The sequence below is a fragment of the Micropterus salmoides genome, unplaced genomic scaffold (assembly GCF_014851395.1).
Source record: "Micropterus salmoides isolate LMB-PRFRI ecotype aquatic unplaced genomic scaffold, ASM1485139v1 Ms_hic_scaffold_22, whole genome shotgun sequence".
NCBI lineage: Eukaryota > Metazoa > Chordata > Actinopteri > Centrarchiformes > Centrarchidae > Micropterus > Micropterus salmoides.
This window is the reverse complement of record NW_024041373.1, coordinates 13170029-13182071: the sequence shown is the minus strand read 5'-3', so window position 1 is coordinate 13182071 and position 12043 is coordinate 13170029. Positions and strand designations below refer to the sequence as shown.

The window sequence follows — 12043 nt, the reverse complement described above, 5'->3', positions numbered from 1 at the left end:
GAGGGTCAATTAAACATTTGACCGGAGATTGCTATTTGTTTCCCATTTCCTAAACACAGTCAACATTGGTTTCTTTGAGCCATGATCTTTCCCTGACATTGTGGTTATTATTGCAACCATGACAATGAAGGTACAATAAGCTAATAATTTTTGTGCCTATGGACAAACAACGTATTTTGTTTAATTTTGAGTACTTGTTGCTGTAGACTCTATTGTCTTGTTCAAGTTTTTGTTACATGAGAGAATACATTTGTAAGTGTATTCATTCCAGTCATACCATCAAATAAAACTCATTTTGATTTGGAAAGTGCTTTTCTGCTCATTGTGAAGTCCCAGTTCCAGGTTTCATCAAGCATCTATTTCTTGATATCCTTAGATTAGTTCTGGACTTGTGCATGTGGGAGAGAATTTGGGTTATGTTTCCATTGTGATGTGTTTCACTTTCAAATGGGCATAATGTTCATATAATTTGAATAAAGTAATGATGTTTTATAGCCCATGAAGGTGATTATACTCTGGAATAGTCTATAATGGGAAATACCTTTATTCTGGTCTGCAGCCTGCCAGTGAACTCAGAAGAAGATTGTGTGTGTGAGACAGAGAGACAGAGAATGGCAGACAGGGAAAGGGAGTGAAAAAGAGGAAAATGAGCTTATAAATCTTGAGAAACGTTCACACTAGTATCATCGTTGTCGAGTATGTGGCAGGGAGCGACGGGAGCCAAAAGTTCAGAGAAGTAAGAATGTGCTTTGAAGGTCACTGGTTTTAGGATGAAAAAAAATCTCATTGGGGGAACTGATTGAGTAAAACACTCCTAGTGACTATTCTTGTGCTCTTGATCCCTTCTCTTGCGCTGCCCAAACTGCTTCAGCGGAGCAGCTCAGCGGGCCAAGAAAGGGGGGAAAAAAAGGTTTAACTGGGCAGCAACCAGATAAATGTGTGCAACAGTAGGAAGAAGGGGACAAGGTTTAGCTGAAAAAGAGAAAAGGTGTTCAGTCAGCCTGCCATGGCTTAAGGTTAAATACATCTGCTTTGGTCAGTATGCATCAACACAGACTGAGCAATGGTTTGAAGTTCATTTACCCTGGACACCATTAAAATGACAATATACAAGCAATACTGTGTTGATAATAACAGTAAATAAACACCAGTCTATATTAGAAATTCAGACATCAGATTTGGTAACATTCAGATTCATTATTAACCTTATCAACATACATTCAGCAAAAGTTGCCCTCAGTAAACCTGCTCCACCACCGGAAAACATCTAGGTACAAAACAAGACAATTAGCTTAGCTTTTTAAAAAAAACAATATTGCTATTGAGATATGCCATGAATACACCTATTGTGATGCACTGTGTTGCACTGATTAAGTTACATATTTCACAACTTGCATAGACTTGAATTCCAGCAATCTAAAATTTAAGCTCTGTAGTTTGCAAAAAAAGAAAGAAAATATCACAAACAACGCAATGCCCTACAATATTTGAGCTATTATCAGTATATAGTAGCATGGAAGCAGTTCAAACACCTAAGAAGAAAGGGAATGGAAGCTGCATCACTTGTTGGAGATAATATGTTCACTGCTTGGCTGTTTTTCCTCCAATCGTAGCTTTATTGGATTTTAGTTGTTGTTTACCTTACAGTCCATGCTACAAAAGCATGCAGTTTGTTCCACTGCTGAATAGGAGCTGTTTGTAAAATGTGTATGCTTTGACTCTAAGATGACATTAGTGACATCAAATTGCCTCTTACCACACTGCTGGGGGTCCACATTTGTTTGTTGCTGATGGGTCAAAAGAGAAATATGGATCCAGAGTGATCTCACGCACTAAAATCCAGTCATACAGTTATTGTAAAATGGCTCATTATAATGAATCCAATCAAAATGTATTTCTTCTAACACAGGTTTGATTAATCCAGACATGGTTGCACTGTCATGCTATGCAGGGATTTGATGAGATGAGAGCATGAAATGAACCTCATCACGCCCAACAGAGCAAACTCAGGACGTCATGAAATCTGACATGTGCTCTGTGCAGACAAATAATGCACACAGTAAGCATCCCTACCATTTTTTACACTCTGCTCACCTTTTATTTTGCAAAGCTGGCTGAAAGACTGGAAACCTTGAATAACCCGCAAACTGATGAGCAGTGAAGAAACACTGCAGATAGCATATTGCTAGACAAACATATTTGGACTCCCGATTCTACCATGTTTAGATGCTTGTAGTTGTAATTTAGCTTTACACTGGTTTGGGCTGTTTTTGGTATGTTAAAGATGAACAACACTCCTTATTTTTTTTTTTGTTTAAAGTTTTGGTAACACTTTCTATGAAGGTCATCGCTATAATGACTTATGCATATATTTATAACACGATATATTGCGTTCATAAGACATTATAACAGTTGTTATAATCACTTACTAAGATGCATTAGGCGCTATAGCAAAGTTCATAATGTATTATGAACTTTTGACTTAATGTTTTATAACTAATAGTAATACCAGTTTATATTACTGTGCGGCAAGAATCTCCGCCCATGTTCCATAGTACATTATAACCATCGACTCGTTATAAATACACTTCAGTCAACATTTAGAATTAGTGATATATAGCATGTCTTTGTTTGCTTTAAGTAAAGTGTTAAAATATCTATCCCTGTATAATATATTACAGGTGGACATAATACCATATAAACTAATTATAAGACCTTATAACACGTCATTGTTTGCTTTAAGTAAAGTGACACACATTTTGCGCAGGAAAACAACTTTTATTTATGTTTCTTCAATTCTGTATGAATTTTTAACATTTTGCAGTTTAGTACAAAAACACAACATAATTACATTCGGCAAGACAGTCGGGGGCACCCATCCAGACCTCTTTGAGGACGTCACCCTGATGGCCCACACGTCTAAGACTCACTTCGCGAGATCTATGAGAACTGCAGCAGTCAAGTATCGAGAGTTCACTACAAACCCAGCTTCCTGCCAGTATCCTGACCACCCCGAGACCCAGTCTAGCACAGCTACCAGCAGCAGAGACTTTCTGAAGTGGTGGAGGTGGGAAAGCATCGGAGCCGCCTGCCAGCCGAGATGTGGGGGGTGTCGCTGCGGGAACGGCCAGCCAGTGGGTAAAGAAATGACGCTTGCAGAAGAAAGGGAGATGGAGATCGTGAGAAATGGCCAGCAGTAGAAGCAACATTCCTCAGAACCGAGAAGCAGCTGTCGATAACCTGAGTGGAAAACGACCTACACTGCACAAGTCCATGAGATGGTGAACCACAGAGCTGCAATGAAGCTGTCCAAAGACGTCCTGCAGAGTTGGACCGGGCCAGTGTGGTACATAAGCCATCTCATCGCACCAAACCCACAATCAGTCTCCACCCCAGTCAGACTAGTGTGGAACAGCAGCCAAAAGTACAGAGGTCTCAGTCTGAACGACATCCTCATCAAAGGTCCTGACGTCCTGAACCCAATCAGAGCTGTCCTGCTGAGGTTCCGAACTGGTGTCTACGCTGCCCTTGGTGACATCCGCAAGATGTACAACTCTGTCTGGCTGGAAGATCGAGAGGTCCACCTGCACAGATTCCTGTGGCGTGACAGGGAAAATGCCGAAATAGAAGATTATGCCATAACAAGAGTCAACATCGCCCAAACTGCCATGCAGGAGACTGCAAACTTGCCTTCATTCAGTCACTTCAAAGAAGAGAGACGCGTGCTGGACGAAGATGCCTATGTCGATGACATCCTGACTTCGCACAACAACCTCGACCATCTGAAATGCCTCACAGCCAACATCGAGCACATCCTGAAAGCTGGAGGATTCTACATGAAGCCCTGGGTCTACTCTAATCGAAGTGGGAGTAAAGAATCCAAGAGTGAGATGCCCAGAACAGAGCCAAAGACTATGATCCTGCCAAACCAGCTGATGGAAGACGACAACAAAGCAACCGTGGCTGCAGCCATGGTGTCGTCGTAAGACTGGTCGAATCCAAAGCCAAGCTGACCCCTCTCGACCACAAAGGCGATCCTGTGAAAGCTGAGATGTGCGGAGCCGTCTTCGCAGCCCGCCTCAAGACCTACTTCCAGAGACACTGCCGACTCCAGGTCGAGAAATGGTACCATCTTGTCGACAGTCAGACCGTCCTGACGATGAGTGGCCAAAGAAATCTGCCAGAGACGTCACAGCCCAAGCTCGAGACAAAGTCACAAAGATCCAGAAAAAGACATTTGTAGCACTACTTGCCAGAAGCCGCCTAAAGACAGCACACGATCCAGCCCGGGTAGAATCCAGAAGACCACCAGTAGGAGCAGCAGTCCGACAACTAGTCGATGAAAGGCGCTTCAGCAACCTGAGAAGGCTAGTCGGGACTGTGGCGTGGATCTGGAGAGCAGCTAATAAGTTCCTGAGTGCCAAGACCAGAGACCAAGAAAAGTGGGAGGCAGTACCATCCTCGGGTGTCCTTACAATCAGCTAAAGACGAGACGTGTTCCGAGACCAGACCGAGAACAGACCAACAAGTCGTCTACAGAGACCAGACAAGTGGACTTCTAGTTTGTGGTGGCAGAGTCCAGACCTTCAAAGAAGACCGCAAAGCTGTTCCTCTTCTACCATTCCAAGCCTGGTTATCCACCTTGCTAGCCAGAGAAGCACACAGCGAGGGACATGATGGAGTGGCGGGAACCCTGCTGCGGATGAGGAAGAAGGCGTGGGTCATCAGAGGAATAATTATCGCCCAAAAAGTCGTTGACAAGTGTATCGTCTGCAAGAAAGCAAAGGCCAGAACCTGCAAGCAAATAATGGGAAACTTACCTGAAGAAAAACGGGGCCGCCGAAGCTGCTGTCAGAGTCACCAAGAGAGCCCTCCAAAGTCTTGGCAATGTAGAAGGCCTTACCTTCAGTGAGTTCCTGACAGTGCTCCAGCTGGCTGCCAATCTTGCCAATAACAGACCCATCGATGCCAGAGTTCAGAGCCGAGAAGAGCACATCCAGTACATCACGCCAAACAACCTGTTGCTTGGTCGAGCCACACAAAGTGGAGACTTCAAAACTGTCGACTACACTACTTACCCATTCGAAAGACTCAAAGAAGTACAAACTATAGTCAACTACTTTTGGAAGTCCTGGAGCCAACTCGCTGGTCCGAACCTGTTCATTCGCAGCAAATGGCATACTGCTGAAAGGAACGTTGCCGTTGGGGACATAGTTTGGCTCTGCGACTAAAACGCACTGAGAGGGCAGTTCAGGCTTGCAAAAGTCATCGGTGTGAATCCTGATTCCAAAGGTGTCGTTCGAGATGTTCATGTGAGGGCCTCTCCAAGTTCCAGCATTTCGGTGAGAAGTCCAAAACCTAGTGCCAGAGATCCCGAATCGAGTACCATACTACATCGGGACATCGTAGCGGTGGAAGATCAAGTCGGAGACCAGCCCACCTGAGAGTGCGATCTTTCCGGGCATCGCCACGCAAAGATCGAGTGGAGAGAGGTGTCGCGCTGACCCGGCGGAGTTGTGGCTGTCTTCAGTGTGCCCATCTCATTTCCTCCTCCTGCATGCCGTCTCACCTGCACGCCACTCTGCACAGCAGCCCGCACGTGACTGTGCGCGCCCTGCGCACGCTCGACCAGGTGAATTGAATTGGGGCAATCAGAAGCTCGCGCCCATTTCAATCAGCGGAGTACAAATACGCACATCAGTCATTTGACTAGTGTGCGACAGACTGAGAGGACGGAGATGACCACAGCACCGCATCCACTGTGAGAAACTGGGACTTTTTGATTGTGACGGGCTATTGGTAAGCTCACATGGACTCTCATTTGGATCTTTGTCTGTTTGGGTGTAGAAATGTATTTAATGGGCTAAATGTGTTGGGGAAAAGTTTAAAAATGTCACTGCGTGGCTTAAAGTGATAGTAAACTGATAAGACCCAAATGCTTAAATTTATATGGTTAAAAAGTGTGGTTTTCCTGCCTAATTTGTGTAGATTAATATTTAAATGGTAACCCAAAATCCTTTGTTAAAGCTTAATTAAAATTGATAAAATGCATAAATAGTTTTAGTTCAAATGTAAAGAATATTCCTTAGTTAAAACCTTTATCAAAATGTTTGAACACTTTTACCTAATCTAAATATACTTACTTTCTACTTTGTTGAAATACTTAACCTTACCTGTGTTGGGAAAAATACCTGTTTATTCAAAATGCTTTTTATTTTTTGTATTTAAAGGTTTTTCACCTGATGCTGATTCTGTCACTGGTACCGGTTCAACTGGTCAAAATAAATCTTTTCTGAGTGAAATCCGAAGTCTGATCCTTTTCAAGTGTGGACACCTCACAGTTAGAAAAAACACTTGACAAACACTTTACTTAAAGCAAACAAAGACATATATAACATTAAACATTACTATAAGCTTTTATTCCATTTTATATCACTAATTCTAAATGGTGACTAAAGTGTATTTATAACGAGGCAGAGTCGGTGGTTATAATGTGTTATGGAACATGGTCGGAGATTCTTTCCGCACATTGACATCAACTGGTATTACTATTAGTTATAAAACATTAAATCAAAAGTTCATAATACATTATGAACTTTGCTATAGTGCCTAATGCATGTTTGTAATTGATTATAACAACTGTTATAATGTCTTATGGACGCATTATATCGTGTTATAAATATATGCATAAGTCATTATGCGATGACCTTCATAGAAAGTGTTACCAAAGTTTTCATTAAAATCCTTTTTTAGAGGTTCACTATATTGTTGATTGATACTAAAATGCTAAGCCAAAATTTTTCCACAGTGTGAACCAGTAAATATTGAAATATGCCCTATTGCGCTGTAGGCACCTACACCAACTGTAGTAAGAGGCCAAAAAACAAAGGCTTTGTTGAGTGCTGCCATTAGCCTGTAGACAGCTAAATTATTCACTGCTTTCTTCTACCTACTGAATGGTACATGTACAATAATGACTAGGAGCAAAAATGAATCAATCTAATTACTCTCCAATAACTGATTGCTTGCTTACATGAAACACAGAAAGAGGTAATAACAGCACTCCGCTTAGCAGAGTGGACTTGGTGGGGGCAATGGACTACGAGACATGCAATTAGCTTTGGCCTTTTCCACTCTGGGCTGATGAATGTAAATGCATGGGGGTTGGAAATGTGCGCCACTGTTTGGCCACATGCTGTTTATGTGTTTTTAACTGAGCTGCACTGAGGCAAATTGCACTCAGCCGGTGACACATTGATAAAGTATTAAATCTTCAGTCTAATTATAATGCTATCTTCAACTTTCTCTGCTGAATGTGCGATGGAAAGTGAAGTGAAAAAGTAATGACTATTCAAACCAATTACATATTAAAAAGCAGTTGCACATTATACAAATTTAAATCATGATTGCGATTCAATAATCATCTATTTATTACAACTACTTACAAACCAAACAGGATGGAATACATTCTAAAACCTTGGTAGCCAACATGGCGTGATTGGAAACATATACAAAATACATTATTATATACATATAAGATCAGTTTCTCTATGTATATGTAGTATAGGGTGTTTTTTAAAGTATACAGTGTTATGTTATTATACATTTTATATATATGACTTAAATATATACATAATAAACAGTAGGCCTATAGTAAATTCACATATTATTCATGTAGTTCAATAGTAATTACTGTCTTGCAAGAAACTACTGAAATGCGCATTTTTGCACTGTTGTGATGAAATTTTGTCTGCAAAATGTACAGCAATGATTGACGGATTAATTTGTTCGTTTGTTTGGTCATGGTCGGTATGTATATCCCTTTTTATTTTTCATCCCAAACTGTGTTCACTTGGCATCCTGCAGCCCTTTATTTCCTCGTCTGATGGCACAATCTGTGTAGATGTAATTACTGATATGTTGGGTGAAACAGTACATTAGCTTCCATCAGCATGTAGCGGTTTAATGATTAATAAAAACCCTGGGCAGAGGCTGAGCAAAAGTTTGCCTGAACAACAAATCCTGAGAATGTAACATGCTGTGTGATGCTGTGATGCTCTAATGTATCAAATATCCTTTGCTCCTATAGCTAGGAGTCACTTCACATCTGTCACTTACAAGTGAATTGAAATTGAAACATTCCAGTGTAACCACACAGTATATTATGAGCATCATAAAGATTTAGCTTCTTTCCTAAACACCTGATGCCACTTTTACTCTTATATTTTCCTCTGGTTTAGCTTTTTTGACTTAAAGAAATCCATTTCTGTCCGTCTCTTAAGCCTTTATTTAAAACTTTCCTGTTATATGTGAACATTCAAGAGGCACAGTAACATAATCTGATATCTAATATCTATTGTCTGAGTGCTTCGGCTTTGGCTCTTCCACTCGTTTCTGTTGCTTGAAATCTTCACGACCTTGGAATTCAATCTTATTCGACCCATGCACTCGTTGTAAGTCACTCTTGATAAGAGTGTCGGCTAAATGCCCAAAATGTAACGCAATGTCTCACTTTCCTGAAATGCAATTGTCCTTTTCATAGGTCATACCACATGGGGTAGTGTTTATCTGTCGTTATGAGCCGGGTCACTGCTGGATACCGAGCAGGCAATATTGGATACACTGAAAATGTGAGCAACAATTTATAAACAAGAGAGAGAGAGAGAGATTAAATGAAAATCAATTCATTGAGAGAGAACCCCACTCTGTGGTGGAGCATCATCCAAATCAATTGTAAGAATGTAAGACATTTTAATACAAAAGACTTTTTAATAAAAAAAAAAAAGTTTTACTATCTGACTGAGCAGGCAACATATGTATATGTATGTGTTGAAGAAAGCATATGCTCATTTGGTTTGCATTTAAGGAGTGTATACCAAGATGTATTACTCCTCAACAGTCACTCATTGAAGCGTACCATCTTAATTTCTAATTATTGCTCTTCATTATCAGCTGATCATGCATTGTCTGATTAATTTCAATTAAAGTTAAAGGGACATTGCCCAACACGTTGTGGGAGATTTTGTGTTTTTGAAAGACGCTTGAGTTAGCATTTCCATCAGCTTAGAGTTTGTGCCACAGAATTCACTCTTACATCTTCAGTGCGTGAACGCAAAAACTGACTAATACTGTAATGAACTGCGGGTTACTTCATCTCTTTCTAAACACATTTCCTGCCGTGTGTGAGATGAGAATTATAAGAAAGTGCAGCTCGGTGCTCAAGTGAAAACTTGACTTCTCATACACTTAGAAGAATGGCTAAATGCAAGGAGAAACTGAACATGATGAGTACAGAACTATACTATGTGTAGAAAAGGGTGTTTTAAGCTCAGACGATGAATTGAATTGAATTGAATTGAATTTATTGAAGGATAGCCGGTTGAGATGCAGCATCTGATTTTCAATGAGATGTGGTGGCACATCAAAAGTAGACCCTGCACTGGCAGTTTAAGCTGACATCCAAATATCTAATTCAGTGGACATTAAATTCTTTAAATCCTTACCTTAGGATTTTTAAAGAATTTGCCAATTTATGAAAACACTGTACATGGATTGTCTTATGTTTTTGCCATCTTATGTTTTACTCCACTTGAGTCATGGCGTTGGTCCTCCTGCATATCTATACTCATCTTTTATTCAGAGGAGCCTACATCGCTCAAATCTCATGCAGATTTGTTTGTATTGTCACTGTGCCTAGCAGCATTTGTGAGGGCATATGAGATATTATATACCCTGGCAAAATGCTTAGTGACAATGTAAAGTATATCGTGTGATTGTAACAAAAAATCCAAAACATGCTATAAATGGAAAGAGCTTTAGTTTTTCTCAACAACCCTCCTCGTCCATCAATTGTGTCACTTCTGCTTCCTTGTCTGCTTTTATTTTCACCTTATTAGGAAACCCATTGGTCTTCATGGCAAGAACGGGCCACGTGGCATGTAGGCGACTCTTGTAAAGAAAACCTTTGGGATAAATTAAAGCCAACCTTTTCTTTACTTTAACTTCAGCCTGCTTTTAAAACAACTATTCTGTTTTTCGGTCAAAGGCAAATTAAAGTGCAACACTTGAAAGAATTGACTTTTGTCTGTCAATCTGAGCAATCATTAGGTTTATGCTACACTGAAATAAACTGACTTTGTGTCCAAAAAGAAACAGCTTTTATGGGGACAGTGAGAAGACTGGTTTACAACTAATAGTTTTACAGTATCATATACAAAGTAATTTAAATATTCTTCACTGTTATTTTTACTTTCACTAACAAGGAAAAGATGAAGCTCACACTCTGCTCTGAAAGAGAATTATCCCCACCCACCCCCTTTGTTCAAAACAGCTTTAAATCTGCTCTGAGAAAGATAAATGACTTTAGAGGCAACATAATTTAAACACACAAGTAATTCATTTAATAAATATGGAACTGCTAACAGAGACCATGGTAAATATATCTTATGCTGTTTATTGTGCATCATGTGAATAATGCAGGATTACATGCTTTGCTATTCAGTAATAAATAGCTGTGAATCTGGAAATCTGTGAACGCAGTTTATCCTGATGTCCACTAATATGCATGATTCTGAATTATCCATGAGCACAGACTGACAAAACTGATAACTGTGTGTGAAACTGGTTAAAAAAATAAGCATTATTTCACATGCTGCCCATGGCTGATTATGTATAACAATTTCAAAGTTGAGGTTATGCGACTGTCTGATCTGACAGTTCATCATACTGATTGTCCACAGTGGTATAATTTTGCTTTGTGCTGACCCTGCAAACTGGATTCTGGATTCAGGAAAATAGATGCTATTTTATTGCAATGTATTGCAGTTTTTGTATACAGTATTGCAGTGTGTGTATTTATATTTTTGCACTATATATATATATATATATGCTTATTGCTGTTCATTGCGGCGGATATGATAAAGACGACATTATTTGTTTGTATCCCGGCTATGTGAGTCAGCATAGAGTAAATCTGGCAAAGTGTACTGTGCGACAGATGATCCCATCTGCATCACAGTTAGCGACAAGAGCAGGACTGTCAGGTGTCTCATCAACACATTTCAACAGGAAAGCTCAAGGGGCAGAAGCACCAGAGCACAAACACCCTGTCCAATCAGAGCATATTAATCTAACATGCAGTTTGACTTTACCTCTTTTATCAAACATGTCAAAAACTATTAGAAATTAACATTCAAGCAAGATTCAGGCTTTTCATTTGGGCACAAAGTAAGAAACAATAATTACAGCAAAAATTCTATGCATTCTGTTTCATTTGATCATTTTATATCTAATTTACTAAGGATACAGTACCAAGTGTTTTGCTTGTTTTCCTGTTCATTTCTCTTGCCTCTGTGTGGAAAGTAAGTAGTGTCCTGTAACCCCGCCTGGGCTGAACACATTTGGGTCTGTGACACTAGAAAAGTATGTTCATTCATCCATTCACCACAAAAGCACATCCCTCAAACCATTATTAGTGCTATTTTTAGGATTACACCTCCACCTACCAGATGCAGGCATAAGAGAGCACATAGTCTGGATTTGCACTGGAAAAATGCAAAAGTTCCACCCGTAGAGCGAATGAGCTGAGTTTCTTGTGTTTGCTTTACACTGATAAGTTTCCTATCAGAAGTGACACATTCTCAGCATGTGAATGAAACCAAGGCTACCTGCAGTATGAAGACCTACATACGCTGCAGGCTGAATTTGGTTATACTGCCGTGTTAGACATACTGTATCATTAAGTCAAAGGAAAGGCTGTATAACCTCTGTCTCGACTGCATTATGTCCCTTCCGTGACCTTGATCACAGATATCAGTTATTGTAAGAAGTGATGTAAGAGCAGTGACTCTCTGCTAAACTACATTCACTTAAATAGTGAACAGTGTGCTTACTTTTTAATCACGAAAACTCAAGATGGCAACATGCAGCTTGATTTGGTCTGATAAAAACATCATAAAAATACATTCATTTGATAATTCTTTCTCTATGCTGAATAGACAGCAGCTGGCAGTACACTGTACATGCCCGAAGATTAATAGTACAC

General features: G+C 40.0%; 1 protein-coding gene across 1 annotated transcript in view; it reads right to left on the bottom strand.

The window, feature by feature from the left end:
- khdrbs2 (KH domain containing, RNA binding, signal transduction associated 2) overlaps positions 1-12043 on the bottom strand; it is a 59934-nt gene that overhangs the window by 47108 nt on the left and 783 nt on the right. The gene's annotated exons all lie outside the window — the stretch shown is intronic.